The 17,035-nt window shown below is 38.1% G+C and overlaps 1 protein-coding gene across 1 annotated transcript in view; it reads left to right on the top strand.

Annotated features, from left to right (window-relative positions):
* LOC139948037 (GTPase-activating Rap/Ran-GAP domain-like protein 3) overlaps positions 1 to 17,035 on the top strand; it is a 253,394-nt gene that overhangs the window by 276 nt on the left and 236,083 nt on the right. The window contains exon 2 of the mRNA XM_071946029.1: positions 5,810 to 6,015. The gene's annotated coding sequence lies outside the window, so the exon portion shown is untranslated. The remainder of the gene's footprint in view (positions 1 to 5,809; positions 6,016 to 17,035) is intronic.

Here is a 17,035-nt window from a genome sequence, read left to right as displayed (position 1 = left end):
GGAATTTTATCTAGTAGCCAGTTCTGTTAAGCAATGTTTTTCTGTTCTTCATTTTTTTTAAAGCATGTCAATGCTCACACTTCAGGCATGACAGGCTGTATCATGTTTGTGAAACTGGGCCGTGGTCTCTTGCCGTTGGCAGTTTGGAAGTTCATTTTTATGCACTCGAAAATGTTAATGTTCAGACGTTAACAGTATTGTTTCTGACAGCTGTGTTTTCAATAAAAAATCTGAAAATTACCTAATTATACTGGCAGCCTGGCAACATGGCCGATAATGGCTTTCACCACACACCGCACAACAAAGAGGAAAAGCGAAAACCAATCTGCTTCTATCTTGAATATTCACAAATATTCATCCGTTTTGCATATTTGAGTGATTATGTGTCCCATATGTCTCCATAGAACTGGATACATTTTTATGTCAAACTACTACAAAATTATGCCCATTTCATCTCTGAATACCTTTTAAATGGTGAGGCTGGAGAAAATCTGAAAGGGTTTACATTAGCAGTTTGTATGCCACTGGGTTCCAGCTTGTTTGACTATAATATGCTGGTCTCGTGTCACTGCGGTCGTCTTGTGCAGGGTCTTGATTATACCATGCCAGGGCCTAATTTCTTAAAGCCTTTTAGCACAAACACTTGCTAAGTAAAGAAAAGTATTGCTTAACAGAAACAGGTTACAGGCCACAATAACATTAAGTTTCCATTGTTGTGACTGGTGCCTCACTCAATTTTTGCTTGTCAAAGAAATTTTTCAAGAAGTTTTTTTTCCAGCTTGAACAGTTTTTTAAAACGGAATCTGGTATCAGGGGCAGAGGACCCTCTTTCAGAATTTTAACACACAATGTCCTCTACCCCCTTAATAAACCAACCAAAGAATTACTAGGATCCCAAGCACAGTGTAAACACAACTTGGCATTTTTCCAAACTAAATTGCCCTCTGCATAATATAAATGGCCCTGCTCTCTCGGAGATGTAATTACGGGCAGTCCATATAGTTTGTTTCTGAATAATGACCATATTATATTCCTAATATAGATATTTTTTCCTCAGACATAGTTTTTTAATATTTGTTTATTTCGAAGGTAAAACATTACAATTACATTGTACAAACATACAATACAAAAGGCTGGAGATGTAAATATCATTAAAAGATAACAAAACACATTCCATACTACAGGACACCCGAAAGATTAAACAAAAATAAAAAAACATTAGGGTGGCCTATTACTATCTTTCAGTTTTCTAAATGCAATTAGACAAAAAAACTATCTCAAAGCTACATCTCAATAAAGAAGAACAAAATAAATAACGATAAAGACATTCTTGGATTTTAAGGTTGCCTGACAGTTTCAACCCTCGACTACTTTAGGTTAGGCCTATGTGTCAAAACTGAGATTGACTTTATAGAAGCACTTGCTCTTGCGCCTCGCAGACGAATTTACTCACGACATGGACATTTTATCAGCATCTAGGTTACCAGTCGATATTTCCATTACAGATAGCTATTTTTGCATGCAGTACAGTGTTGTGTAAACGGCTGACGCCTTGCCACAGCTTAAACAAAAAGGATATTTTTAGTTGACTTAAAGGAACATTACAGAATTGGTAAGAGAAAAAAACTCGTAGATCATATACTTACATCAAACTTAAACGATCTAATGATGATTCTAGTTGAAAACATCCCTTGAAATACTTCTGTTTGAAACGTCATATTTGATAATAAATCAATTAAACTTATTTTAAGTCGGAGTTTAATGCTCAGTGCACGTTTTGCATCCCCTTTTTTTCCTTTTCTTTTTTCTCGTTGTCATGCAAAATATGTAATCGGTTTTCACTATTTTCTCGTCACCCAGAGGGCCGTTCGACCTCAAACTTCTACAGGTTGTCAGTTTGTGCATATTGTGGATTACATAAAGTGCTTACACTGCCAGCAATTGTTTTGTTAGCAAAAACCAATTCTGTAATGTTCCTTTAAAGGTACATGTCCCAATTTTCAACACCAAAACTCCCTTTTTGAGAAATTGTTTTAAAAGGCACTGGACACCTTTGGTAATTGTCAAAGACCAGTATTCTCACTTTGTGTATCCCAAAATACATGTACTGTATGCATTTTTATATATACCAAAAACGAAATCTGTAATGTTCCTTTAAACATTACCTACTGGGGGCGTTGATACCCAAAGCGCTTGTCGCAAGATGCTAACCATTTCGAATATTATAATGTACCTCAATCGCGTGGGTTGTATAAGAATGCAATTTTGTAATTACGAGATTGGAAATTGTCGACGTGGAAACTTCATTTTACTTCGATTCATTCCACATTTTTTATCGAATTCAACACAAGGAGCTTGTGACCGATCAAGGTGATACAATACATGCAATGGCCGGGCCCTTTGTGCATTGCTTGCACATATGAAGCTTGCAAGAATGTTAAATAAATTTTGTTTAAAGCCATTGGACCCATTCGGTAAAAAGTATTGTCCAAGGCCCACACTTCGTGTATCACAACTTCTATATCAAATAACAAACCTGTGAAAATTTGGGCTCAATCGGTCATTGGAGTTGGGAGAAAATAACAGGAAAACCCACCCTTGTATCCGCGCGTTTCGCCGTGTCATGACATGTGTTTAAAATAAATCCGTAATTCTCGTTAACGAGAATTGATATTGTTTTACTGTTTTCTCAAAAAGTAAAGCATTTCATGGAATAATATTTCAAGAGAAGTATTTCACCACTTCCTTCTGTAAACCCTGTAAGTTATTTGTAAATCTGTGAACTTTTATTTTTTTTTCTGTACCGAAAGGGTCCAATGGCTTTAAATACCATAAACTGTTGAACACAATATCACTATTGTATCAACAACATACACAAGATAAAATAAACAAACAAATAAATCCTTATATTTATTGAACTCATGAACCCCGGACACCCTTTCAAGAAATAAATAAACAAATACAAATTTACAAACACACAAAAGTAACAAAACAATAACAACAATAATATATTGACAACACAACACCAATCAAACTTAAAATTAGACAAATCCATAAGTTATACATTGTACATTTAGAAAATTGCGCAATTTATTACCGCGTTTGGTGAAAGAGCGCATTGACTGATTAAGAAGAAATAATTTGATAGAAGCAGAACACACAGTACAAGAAATTCTACAATTCGTAAATATGCTTATATACCTTTTTGAAGGTTTTAATAGAAACTAGGTTATCTCGCAGTCACTCGTAGCCTCAAGTTGTCTCTTATGACGATGCGAGTATGCTGAAATCAAATTTAAAGGGAAGGTACACGTTTGGTAATTACTAAAAAACAAATACTAACTTAAAAACTGACTTGGTAACGAGCATTGGAGAGCTGTTCATTGTATAAAACATTGTGGGAAACGACTCCCTCTGAAGTAACGTAGTTTTCACTAATTATTCCTATCTGAAAGCACACAAATTCGTCCAACAAGAGTGTTTTTTCTTTCATAATTTTCTCGTAACTTCGACGACCAATTGGGTCCAAATTTTTACAGGTTTGTTATGTTATGCTTACGTTGGGATACACCAAGTGAGAACACTGGTCTTTGACAATTAACAAACGTGTACAGTGTCTTTAAGCAAACAACATGTCGACAAAATGACAAAGTATACCTTAGATTAAAACTGCCTATTTAGCAAACCAATTTAATATCAAAGTGACGTCTGCAACTTGTTAATATTTTTGTACTGGAATTCAGTTGATTGAACTTTGAGTAGTCCCTGGGAATTTCTTATCAATGCGACCATCCCATCCCTCTATCCCCGAGCTGTCATAATTTAAGATAACATTATTGTACGACAAAAATCATTCATAAAATCCATTTGTTGACACTCGTAGGGTACACAGGTAGATATGATCGTACAGTTTTGTTCTCATTTTGCGACGGACGAGTCCTCAATTAAATGGTTGCACGGTCGTTGAGTGGGCGAGATGCTATTTGTACAACTATGCCAACGAAAACACTCTCTAGAGCACTGTCGAGATAAAAATATCAAATCGGCCAGAGTAGTTTTTCTCCAAGCAGCTCTGAAAGGCTTTCAGTGTAAGTTGAGAACGAGACTTACCGTGGAATACAACGAAGCACCAATGTATACAGAGCTCTAACCATTATTGTAGTGCTACGTCGACCCCGGCAGCAGAGAGGATAGGCTATGTGTGTAAGCCAATATGCATGTACGTGACCGTACTTGGCAATGGCAAACCAAGAAAGGCTATTTGGGAATATAGATGACATAGAGCCTTTGGTCACTCCAAACATCAAACATCAGTTTATATTTTTTAGAGTAAAACGAGGGGAGCGAGATCACTTCCTCCCCCAAATAACGCCGACCCCCTGAACAACTCTTAAGAGAGGAGGGCCAGCCCATCATGGAATATGTACACATTTCATATTCTTTTATGGTAAAGCATAATGTTAAATGCAATAAGGTACATGTAATTGACTTGTTAGTAACACCTTTTAAGAAGTTGCTATCCTGGGTTGCTTTTGATTATTCACCACAATTTAATATCCACACGTCGAGGCCTTACCTACACTGCACTAAATCATTTGATTAGCCCGGCACCAACATTTGACATCGCACCATAAAAACAAATGTACATACACAATTCCATCAACCCAGTTTATAATATGCTCTATTGCCCGTCTCCATAAGTTGCATCGATTTTTATTTTATTTTCATGTCACCAAAAATCAACAGACCCTCACGCTGACAGCGGCAATTATGTCGTGTTTTGTGTTTCACTCATGAGCAAAAAAACAACAACCTGGGCAGTTCGACTCTAGTGGAATGAAAACTGAATGACATCCCAATATGTTGAAAGGGATATGTCCGATGGGCACGGAGCAGGCGAACCCTTCATACATATGTAGGGACACGTAATCAGGTGAAAACGCACTCATCTAGCACGGCCCAGTCGAACTGAAGTGTAAACCCTTTCAGATCATGTCTACTATCGTAAGCTTGATACCATCTACGGAATAACCTACGCCGATCGGTTTTTTAAAAATGGCGGCTTTCCTGGTGGCATGGTTACCATGGTGATGTGCCTGGAGCTTTATGGTAGATTGTCGTTGGGGAGAAGGATGTTGGTGACGATGGACGAGTGACTGGAGAGGAGTTACTGTACGGCGTGGAAGCGTCGCTCGGGATTCGCGATTGGAAAACTGATGTTTTCCCAATCACACTGACGCGCGCGAATGCAAAGAAGAATTGCTATTTCGCACCGTGTTGTCTTCAGCGTGCTACGATCACATACGGTACGACCGATTGGATATGCAAAACCGTTGGCACAAACTGCATTTTGGAATTGCTCTCGCAGGCAGCAGTAGCTCAAGATGCAATTACTCTATGATATTGGACCGATTTTACGTTCTGCGTGATTATTGCGTTTTATAAGCGATACTCATTGTCACATATGGCAAGCCCATGTGATCTGTCAGTATAACGTGCTACACAGTTTGGTGGATACGAATATCTAGGAAACATCAATGCCATCGAACTCTATTGAAATTACTACGTGATGTCTCTCTATGGAGTATTAACCTAAACGGCGTATGAAACAAATTTAAGAGTTTGAGCATACAGACTAACAGGACTGCATTTATCTTCAGTGGTATCTTCATAAACAATACATTATAGATCAGCATATGCTCCATTGATCTCATGACCTTGGCCGTATGTCTCCATTTGTTTTATGGCTTAAGCGTGTTACTCATCTTTACTTCCGTGGAGCAATTAAGTTGCCTTTTACTCGTTTCAGCCTCTGCCTGATGTAGGCCCTACTGCTCGGCGGGACTCAGCAACCTTTTAAGCCGTGCCTTCCGTACTTTGCGTCGGTGGTGGAGTGCAACCTCATACCTCTCATCTTAGGAGAGAGTTGTTTTAATCAAGAACCAGGAAATTGTGGAACCAGAAATGCGTTTTGGCTTTGGAAGGATATCATCACGCTGCATCAGAGATATACAGGTGCGTATCGAATTGTTTTGGTGAAAGCAACTGTAATGTATATCCTTGGGTCTTATTGATCCATTATGTAATGTTGTGCTAATTACTGAGGGGTTTATGTTATCAATTATGAAGCAAGCCCATAACCTAAGAAAGACTTGCTATGTCCTTGGTGTATCTCAAATGAGGAATCATGTCACATCATGTAAATATGTAAAATTAGCTTAGTGTGCAAATTACCCGAGTTATTTCTTGTGTTAAGCAATATGATCAAGCTTATGACCCTCTTTACGCAATTATTTTGCTCTGTCCTTGGTTTTATCTCCAATATTAAGAAATCATGTCCCATTTATGTATTTGTACATTATGTAAAAATTAATTGACTGAGCTAATTTACTTACCGAAATGTTCTTGTATATAAGCATCATGAAGCAAGCGCTTGCCATGGCCCGAGAAAAAATTTGATGTTCCTTTGGTTGGATCTCCAAATGAGGAATCATAAATTTCCCATAATATCTCTATTTGTATATATTTTATGTCAAGTTAACTTACTGTGCTAATTAATGATGGGTTCCTCGTGTCATCCTAAAAAAATATGTTGTCATTCCTTGGTCCAAAAATAAAATAAAAATATATCAATAATGTCTCATCTATGTACTTGTAAAATTAATTCACTGTGACAATCACTAAAGAATTCCTGTTTAAGCGATAGCAACCAAGCTCATGACCAAGATGTAAAATTGATGCACACCAATACTACTCATAATAGACGTTAAATTATTTATTGCCAATCAGTGAGATCGAGCTTGCGGCAACTTCAACACCTACAAGGGCACAAGGTCCCCGAAGTATCTGAAATTCATTAAACCACAACCTGTACGCCTTTTTAATAGCAAATCTCAATCCATGTTGCTCTCTGATTTACAAGTATAAAACTGCCCCCGCACGCAGCGGTATTAGTGTCTCTTTTATTGATATAGCAGTTTGCTGATTCCTCGGCGCGCATCATTGATTTAGGATGATCGAAAGCGGAATTCTCTTCAGCCCTTTTTTGTTTTCGATTCAACGTCTTGTTCTCCCTGGTGAGGCGCAAGCTCCCGAGGCCCTATGTTCTTGCACACGCACGTAAGGAAAGATTTGCTCGTAATTGCTCCGAGTCAACCTTAGCTACTTGGACAATTTACCTGCAATGTACGAGGGGATTCACGCGTTTAATCAGATGCCAAAAAGGAGAGCACATTTTTTTTTCAATTTGTGAGTGGCAATTATGTGATTACGATGGCGAGACATCCCCCCATACTCATGGGTACTATTACACCTTTATCACGCTGACACTATGTTGGTTGTGTTCCCTGTATCCCATAACAGCTGCGAACGATAATATTCCATGTGAATAAGCACCAGACTATTTATCTTTCCAGCCTCGGTTTGGTTACAGTGATTTAAACATTGACGAAATCTCAACTCCACCGTGATAAAGAATACTACTTTTGTGAGGATTTTGAGGTTTTTGTAGTCAAAATTTGTTGTGAACGTTTCAAACGGTTGTTCCTCGGTACATTTTGCTGGAAATGGGTTCTTGTAATGGACCATTACATAGTTCCATTGGCACCGATATTAAACTGTTTGGAAAAATTAAATTATTTGGGTAATTGCAGTTTAAATCTAGATTCAAACTGCCTTTAGCCACCGGGCTAGCTATACGTGGTCTCAATGGTAAACGACATCTGCTCCAACATGGCAAAGGTTCAAATCCCACCCGAGTGATATGCCTGTTGTTTTTGCACATGACTCACCCCCCCCCCGCAGAGTCAAAGACTATGCATGCAAAAACCAAGTAATATTGTTTTACCCACATGAAAAATTAACATCAATTAATTGTAAATGATATAAGATATTTGTCCAACCACCTTGAAACCTGTTACAATATCCCTGCGAAACGATCATGCATAACACTTGCTTTGAATACACTGCCAGATGGTTTCCCTGTCAATAGTTCTTCACGCCAAGAGCGCTAACCGAGTTTTATTGTGACAAATCAGTATAGAGGCTGTCTGGCAAAATGTAACCTTACGTGCAAATGCGATCATGATCCCCCTCCCGTTCGAAATGCTGACAGTGTTATTGACAACAAAACAACTGATGAGTGGGAGTTGAGTAAAAAGCATTGGATTAACCCCTTGCTCTGGAGTTTCTTCCCCCACTTCCCCAGCAACCCTGGATCTGCCCACACATCTAATTTATCCTATCACAATCGGTGAAGATGGTTTCAGGGTCAAATTCGAGACCGTAAAAAAATCGAGAAGAAGAAAAAGAATTTAAGCATGCAATATTCATTAATCTCAACTAACCTATGCGGTATACTGCACAGTGAAATGCTATAGGTCATTTGCACCCTGAGTAACGACGTAACGCGATTAAACAAGCACATATTTATTGAGCGTTTTCGGGTGGAACGAACAAAAATTATAATTGCATACAGTATTATTTTATTTACTGGTTGGTTAGCTGAGCTTTTTTTTTAAAATTTGAACGGCCATTTTTATCTTGTTAAATAATTACACATTTCCCAGCAATGCAATTTTCTCATATTGTTCAATAGGAAGAACATAATTTGGGGACTGCCGGCATCTGCATTATGTATTCGACCATGATGCTGTACAGTATGTTTGCTTACCGGGTAGCATATTTGCTACTATACAAAAATGTAATTAGTTTATTTACTTAACATGTCTATTGAAGAGCTAACTGCATTGAGAAAACCTTGGCAGACAAATTCTCGCATTTTGGAAAAGGGCAATATGTATCCATTATCTTGAAGGTTGCTATGTGTATAAAGGACTTTCTCTGCAGTTGTGGGCATAAAAGGCACTGGACACTATTGGTAATTACTCAAAATAATTGTTAGCACAGCTAACGAGCAACGGAGAGCTGTTGGGAGTTATATAAAACATTGTGAGAAACGGATCCCTCTGAAGAAACGCATTTCTTTGAGAAAGGGGTATTTTCTCACTCAAATAATAAAATACTCCAGCTAAAGCCTATTTTTATGCACATGAAAACACAAAGTAATGGAACAAGGATGTTGTTTTTTCATTACTCTTTTGCGACTTCGAGTTCAAATTTTAACAGATTTGCTATTGTACGCATATGTTGGGATACACCAAGTGAGAATACCGAAGGTGTTCGGTGCCTTTAATCATTCTAAGTCTTGGAAGGAAATAGATCTGGTTCAAGATCAAACCATCGAGTGAAGTCAAACAGTCTCAGATAAAGTGCAGGAGGGGTGGCTGGTCATGGTACTCTCTGGTTAAGGATATTAATTGATTGAATAATTCTCTTTCATGGCAGCAGAGTGGTCTGAAATGACCTTGTCTCCGCGGGCATAGCGCGATGGTCGAGTGGTTAAAACATTTACACAAGAGCGCAAAAGGGTCTTGGGTTCGATTCCCATCGGGGTTGTCTATTGATTTTCTTCACACAGAACGTGATTGGGATGTTTGTTTAACGTGAACGACGGAAATTTTCATGTATATTTCAGAAGCAAGACTCGCATATTTTGAATGGATTGGTAGTACAGCTTTATACAATGTGCGCAACCACAGTCATCATATTTTTCCGTGTTCATTTTATGAACAACAGCTTGAGAGCCAGTGATGTAGCAGTCAACTCATAGAGCTGCTTAAGCAAAAAATTTGCTTAAGCACGAAAATAGCTCATTTGTTTTACACATGTTACTGGCCAAAATGTCATGCCATTATACATTGCTTATGACTAGTATTTAGCTGTTGTTTACTTAGCATAACAATTGAGTGGAGTCGTGGCCGGTTATCTGATTTTACTAAGCAATGAATTTCTTGCTTAAGCAAAATTTTGTGCTTAAGCAGCTCTATGAAATTGGGCTCAGTGATGTCGCAGTCAACTCATTATTCATTATCAATTAACAATTGCGGTGTCAATGAAAAATAACCAGTGCCCGAGATCGTCAAGATCTGCAAAGAGTTACTCAATACTGATATGCTGTTCAAAAAAAAAGTGTGATGATGGTTCTAGCCCACCTAATGTGATCGTAAGCCTAGGCTTTAAAAACTAATGTTGAATTCTTACTAAATGTCTTGCCCCATCATAAGTTACGCCACTGACACTTTCTTTGACACAGTGACGTCAGTCTGATGGCATGAAACGCATACATCTTGTGCAGTTAGCATTAAACATGTATGATCTGTGCTCATGAATGATTTCGAAATGGGCACATCTGGAAAATATAGACTTAAAACACGATAACCTGTAATCCCATGACGGTTATTTATAATTTGTATATCACTCAAATTAATATTGTAGGGCTTGACTATCTTATATTATTTATTTCTGGTACAAAATATTCCACTCACAGGACACGTAATTCTTTATTATCTTGCATCCTCGCTTCTGAATAATCTTTCATTAGTTTAGTGGCGTCGGCAGGTCACGGTTATTCACTGATCATTAACTGTGCCCACTGATTATATCAAAACTGCATGTTTTATTATTTATAAGGGTAATTTTAGACGGATATCAAGTTGGGACTGCTTTCAGCTGCGTAAACCAACGTTTGTTATGCGATAGTTTGGCTTCTCACATCGGCATGTTGACGACTTTTTTCTCTAATAAAAAAGGCAGAAAGAATGTGGCCCCTGCGAAACTTGTTCCTGGTAAAATAATCATCATTTTTTCCGTTGTTGAATCTCATTTAACTGAAACATGCTGCCGGGGTTATGGCTCATGGAACACGCCCACACAATTTTATTCATGTCCTTTGTTACATTTTCCCGTCGCTCTGTGCGATTTCCGTTTGTTATTGTTCCCTTCTCTCTCATAACTGCGAGACCAAAATTATGTCCTGGTACGGCAGACATGCTTTTATCCGTTTTAAATCAGTATGTCCGAAGCGAGGTTGGGAGGGAAAAACACACCGGTCAAATTTTATGGTTTAGAACGCAGTGCTATAGTTTTCAGGGAAAGTGTAAACAGCTGCAGAATGGCAAAGGCCTAGAGCCCGTGAGTGTCAATATTAAAGCATTGGCTCACTCAGTCTTTGGAGGACGCTTGGGAAGCAAATGTTGTCTTCGATATAGTGGGGGGGGGGGGGGGGGCTCCCTCAAGTAAAATGCAATTTGGAAGACAATAAACCTTATGCATTGACGTCATCCAGCCGCCATCTTTGAGGTCAAACGGTGACGAAACAATCGAAACGCACATAGATCGACCAATGAACAACCTCCTTTTGACCTCAAGGCGAGGGCGCCGTACTTAAATGACGTCATGTTCATAAGGTCTATACAGATTTTATGATTTTATGAATTTGCCAACATCCATCCAACCTTTTATTGATACAAATGTCCCATTCACATTTTATTATTCCCTATAGAAAAGTAAAATTTATTTTTAGTAACGATTATCAGAATTATGAAACATTTGGGTAAGGTAATTGCGGTAGCACCATGTGTAAATGTCTTTTGAGAAGCACTGGTTCTAAAAAGAACCTACGGTTGACAACTCAACGTTTCGATCAGTTTGCTCTGAACGTCTTCATGAGAATGCTGAACTCCTACAAGGAAATATAATAAATCGACTTGCCCGGGATGCCCAGAGCCCCCGAGGCGCACTCTTACTGTATTAAGCAAGAGGACCAGCTTGAAGTCTTTTAGCGTTTATTATTATTATTATTTTGTAATCCAGTAGGCTGGATTATATCTAAAGCAGGCCTGTGCTGGGATTAGGCAAAACTAAATATAGACCTATGTCAAATATTATCTATAGTAAAACGTGTACAGGTCAAAGTTCGAGCAGTGTTGTTTTAGGATGCTGTCCGCGCACAATGAATTTGTGCATTAAACGCGATGGTTTGAACTTGAAGGCAGTGGACACTATTGGTAATTTCACAAAATAACTATTAGCAAAAAAACCTTACGTTGGTAATGAGTAATGTGGAGAGGTTGATAGTACGAAGCAGTGTGAGAAACGGCTCCATCTGAAGTGACGCAGTTTTCGAAAAAAAGTAATTTTCCACGAATTTGATTTCGAGACCTCAAGTTTAGAATTTGAGGTCTCGAAGTCAAGCATCTAAAAGCACACAACTTCGTGTGACAAGGGTGTTTTTTCTTTCATAGTTATCTCGCAACTCCGACAACCAATCGAGCTCAAAATTTTTACAGGTTTGTTATTTTATGCATATGTTGAGATACACCAAGTGAGAAGACTGGTCTTTGACATTTACCAATAGTGTCCATTGTCTTTAAAAACCACTCTCTAAACAACCAATCGAGCTCAAATTTTTACAGGTTTGTTATTTTATGCATATGTTGAGATACACCAAGTGAGAAGACTGGTCTTTGACATTTACTAATAGTGTCCATTGTCTTTAAAAACCACTCTCTAAATATCGCAAAACATCGTGAAAAAAAACTGCTCTTCTCAAGACATTACTTCTTTAAAGAAGATATAATTATATTATGCCTTACCCGTAATAAGAGCAGTTTAATAACATAACGTGATCGATGCACATAATTGCATGGCAGCAGGTCACATCTGAAACTAAATAAACCCCATATTCCCGCGTGAAAAAATGCTACCTTGGGAACAAGCCATATTGTTTGCATATATAGCGGGACATTTCTCGCTTTGTAATACCATGTAATTATGTTAATAACAGGAAAATGGGTCTTCCTCCAAATGTCTTTATTCCATATGAATTGAAAACATTTATCTAAATAAAACAGCAGCATGGGCCTTTTTTGATGTGCTTTAATAATTACAAGTCTGTGTTTATGACACTTTTTTTATCAATCATTTTTTGTAAAACATAGTTAGTTCGGTGTTCTGAGGTTATATCTACTTAGTGTGGTCGCCCTTCAATATTTCTTCATTCCTTTGGAAATTAAAACAATTTCTCTGGATCAAACAAACCTCATAGGCCCTTTTTGATATGGTTTTTTTTTTTTTTTTTTTAAATAAATATTGTTAGTTCTGTAATAATATTATGAAACTTATTGTTATCATTTATTTTTGTAAAACATAGGTAGTTCGACGTTCTGAGGTTGCATCTACTTGTCATTTCGGTGTAGTCTCCCTTCTAGGATTACCAACTAATTCCCGCTACCATGATCTATCGCTCTTGCAATTCAGTTTTGTCCTCTCCACCGTCAGTTCATTCGATATCCCCATAGATTTAGGTCTATCTCTTCAGCTTCCGTAAGGCTCACATGAGTGTCAAATAGTTTGATGCTCCTTGGTGGAATATAACAGTTTAATAGTAATGGTAGAACGCGGTGGATTGTTGGGGTGGAGGTTGAGAGTAATTACCTTTTTGTCGTGCTCGTTACTCATGGGCTTATGCTTAGTCTTAAAGGAATTGGACACCTTTAATAAATGTCAAAGATCAGTACTCTTGGTGTATCCCAAAATGACAAATCTGTGAACATTTTGACTCAATTGGTCATCGAAGTTGCAAGAGAATAATGACATAAAACACACCCTTGTTGCACAAACTTGTTTGTTATCAGATGCCTAAAAAAGGCTTCAGGTCTGAAGTCTTAAATATTTATGTGAGAAATTACCTCTTTCTTAAAAACTATGTTACTTCAGAGGGAGCCGTTGTCACAATGTTTAATACTATCAACAGCTCTCCATTGCTCGCTCGTTACCAAGTAAGTTTTTTAGGCTAACAATTACTTTGAGTTATTAACAAAAGTGTCCAGTTCCTTTAACATGCCGTATCACCTGCATGTCAACAAGTTTAGCCTGTGGAGGTTGTATGACTTTTTTGTGAAGATCGAATGCGGACAGAACTTCTCTTAGGACGTTGTTTCTGTTTCTTTTGTGGAGGAAAGCGATGAACCTCATTGCCTGTAGGATGTTTTTGTAACAATCCAAATAGTAATTTAGGGAAGGATGTGAATCTAAAAACAGGGGTTCAAACTTCGGGGAAAATCAACAAGACTGCAAGAGCTTTAAAAAGCTCGGAGTCTTTGCTGGAACAGAATTTGTTTTACAAGACCATAACACAAATAAAATGAGACAGAATCAGTTTTATCATCTAAAGAAAAAGAAGATTGATATCTTCTGTTTGTATGGGTAATACTCAGCAGGATTGAAAGATTGTTAAATTAAAATTCCACATTTTGAACATCATTCTTTTAAGACAAAGATGTTGAATTGGAAAAAAGGACGAGATCACCGACTTTTTCATGTCTTGAGCTTACTGGCACGACACTGAAATCAGTTGCCTCGGACCAGAGGTCCAACCCACAGTATACAAATCGATCACTGCAGAAGGAGATAGGCCTAATTGTTAGTGTTGAAATCATTTGTGAACATATGTAGAAACTCGAGGTTTTGAAAACTTCTATGTAGGTGATATTGAGAAAGAAACAGAAAATGCATCATTTACATAAATATTGATGTAACAGCAAGCGCCTGGGTTCTTATTAAACAGGGGACTATAATTAAACATGTCATATTAACGCCACCGCTGAAAGCTTTTATGGCGAAATCATGAGTATGTTGTTTGTCATGTACGGGGCCTGTCATGTTAATGATGAGTTTCAGCTGACACTGCTGAATCATTCTCTGATTGGACACTTTTTTGGAAGAAAACCAGTCATGCTGTACAAAGTTTCACGTGGTATTTTTTGCTTAATTCCAGTCAGCAAGTTGTTTTCATGCTTAGCTAGTTTGTGCCCCAGCAGCTCAGCCATGAATTTTTGTCACAGTTTTGGAGAAATCCTTATAGGGGGACATTATCCCTCCGTTAAGACATAAGATCCTTGGATCAATAAAATGAATGTCTCGCTCATTAAAATGCTCGCTTATTAAAAATTCATACCAGTACACCAACTATTCAGAGACATTCGCTTGAAAAGCCACTCACGGTTGAAGATAATACATCAAAACCCCAAAGATCACCCTTGCATTTTTGTTTGCATCAATAAAATAGCACGGTCGTAAAATATTTATGAAGGTGTCAAAAACTCCTGTTGGAAAATAGTTCATCTTTCATTGCTGCCACTTAAAACATGATCGCTCTCATTTGGCGCAATTTTCACACATGTCAGTCGGATGATTCATTAACTATGGAGGATAGTAATGAATTCTCTTTCCCAGAAAACCCCCAAATGATTTATTAACTTTTAAAAGCTTCTTGTTCCATGTTTAAATGCGGATAAAAGTCGACTATGGCCGCAGTTCGATGAAGGTCCTCAGTTGTCAAAGGACGAACCCGCCCCGACAGATCGTAATTTTTGATGTATTTAAAGCACTTCAGAGCAGGCTCTTGCAAGTCGATGTGCTTAGCCCCAAGCCCTATGTCATGATTGAGCCATTGCAATCGTGGCTTGTTTTACTTCAAGCCTAGAAAAAAGTGTACTATTCTTCGAATGGGGACACTGCCAGTGAACTCTCGACCCATACACATTACAAAAAGGAATTGCCTTTGGAAATGGGAATCGCAACTATCTCATAATAAACCCCAACGGACAAGTTCGTTAGGGGCAAGCAGTAGCCAAAAGCCTAAAGCATGCATCTTGTTTTAAAATACTTTAACAAAATATTTTTTAATTTTATTTCGATGACACGTGTGTAAAAATGAATATAGATAAGACGCGGATTAATCTCGAGATAGTTTTCGTTAGCATTTTATTTCAGTCAGTGTGCAGAACAACATTAATTGTGTGGGCTAAATATCCATTTGCAAAGAGTATTTAAACAAAATGGCGCACTGCTGCAAATAATCTGCTTCAATAAAAAAATATACAATTTTCTCTGAAGCAGATATATTTTTAATATTTCCCGCAAGGCGTTTGGAATCCAACTGTGAAAGGAAGTTCCCTTTGAAAGCGAAACATTGTCAGTACTGAAACCCCGAACCTGCTAAACTGCACTTCTGTGGCATTTTGTCGTGTCTCAAGTGTGGGATAGTGCACCGCTCGCTTCGTTACAATAGAGGCCGGTCAGACAAAACCGTCACCACATTGCGTTACCACTAAGTGCATGGTATCTCCTGAAACCAGGGGAGACGCTTGCAGTGAACAATCGCGGAGAGCAGCCGACGTTCCTGATCAGAATACCCCGTTGGCATGTTCACTCAAAGTGAAGCCTTCCCAACGGGTAGTATTTCAATTCAGGAAATGTATCCAATAATGAATTAAATGCGTAAGCTAGTTTGAGTTTAGATGTCGTGGTTGTGCGCAAGCTTTTTGCCCGTAAATCCCCAATGGTTAAGCGTATATGAACCACCATGCTGTACGGCATTCGTGTATATGCAGCCATTTTGTGATTGACAATCGTGCAAGGAAAACTCAGTTGCGAAACAGTGTATAGTTTTGATCACGAGCTTAATCAATGTCTTCTTTTGTTTTCAGCTATAGGCCTTTCTTTCAGTCAAAACCAATCTGTTGTTTCTCGGGTTTAAACATAGCTCTAAAGTAAGCTCTAGCTCTAAATTACCCTAAGTAGCCATACTATGATTGAAAACCATGCCATGAAAACTCAATTGCAAAACATGGTAGGCCAGCCCTACAGCTTGATCACAAGCTAACCTGATATCTTTGTTTTCAGCTAGGATATTATGCAGTCACAACTTGTGTTTTGTTACTCAGGATTAAACATAGCTTTAAAGTATCAGCTCTAAATTACTGTGCAAGTCTCGCCCGTGGTCGAACGCGATGCCCGTTAAAGTGTGCGAGTTTCCTCCAAGCGTTGAACCATTTAAAGGATTTGGGTACTTTTTGTAACACAAAACGGAATGTCCTCAGATTTACATTAAACTTACACCGTTTGAAGAGAATGATAGTAAAAAGCTTACCTTAAAATATTACTAGCTAAGGTGCGGTAATTTGTTTATTTTCATGACATTGTTAACTCATTTCGTAAAAACTACAGCACCTTGGCGAGTAATATTTTCAGGGAAACTTTCTACCGTCATTATCTTTAAACTGTGTTATTTTAATGTAAATCTGTGGACATTGTGTTTTGTGTCCTACACAAAGTACCCAGACCCTTGAGA

This window comes from Asterias amurensis, chromosome 15, assembly GCF_032118995.1.
Source record: "Asterias amurensis chromosome 15, ASM3211899v1".
Lineage (NCBI taxonomy): Eukaryota > Metazoa > Echinodermata > Asteroidea > Forcipulatida > Asteriidae > Asterias > Asterias amurensis.
The sequence above is the reverse complement of the archived record's forward strand: the minus strand, read 5'-3'. Positions and strand labels throughout refer to the sequence as shown.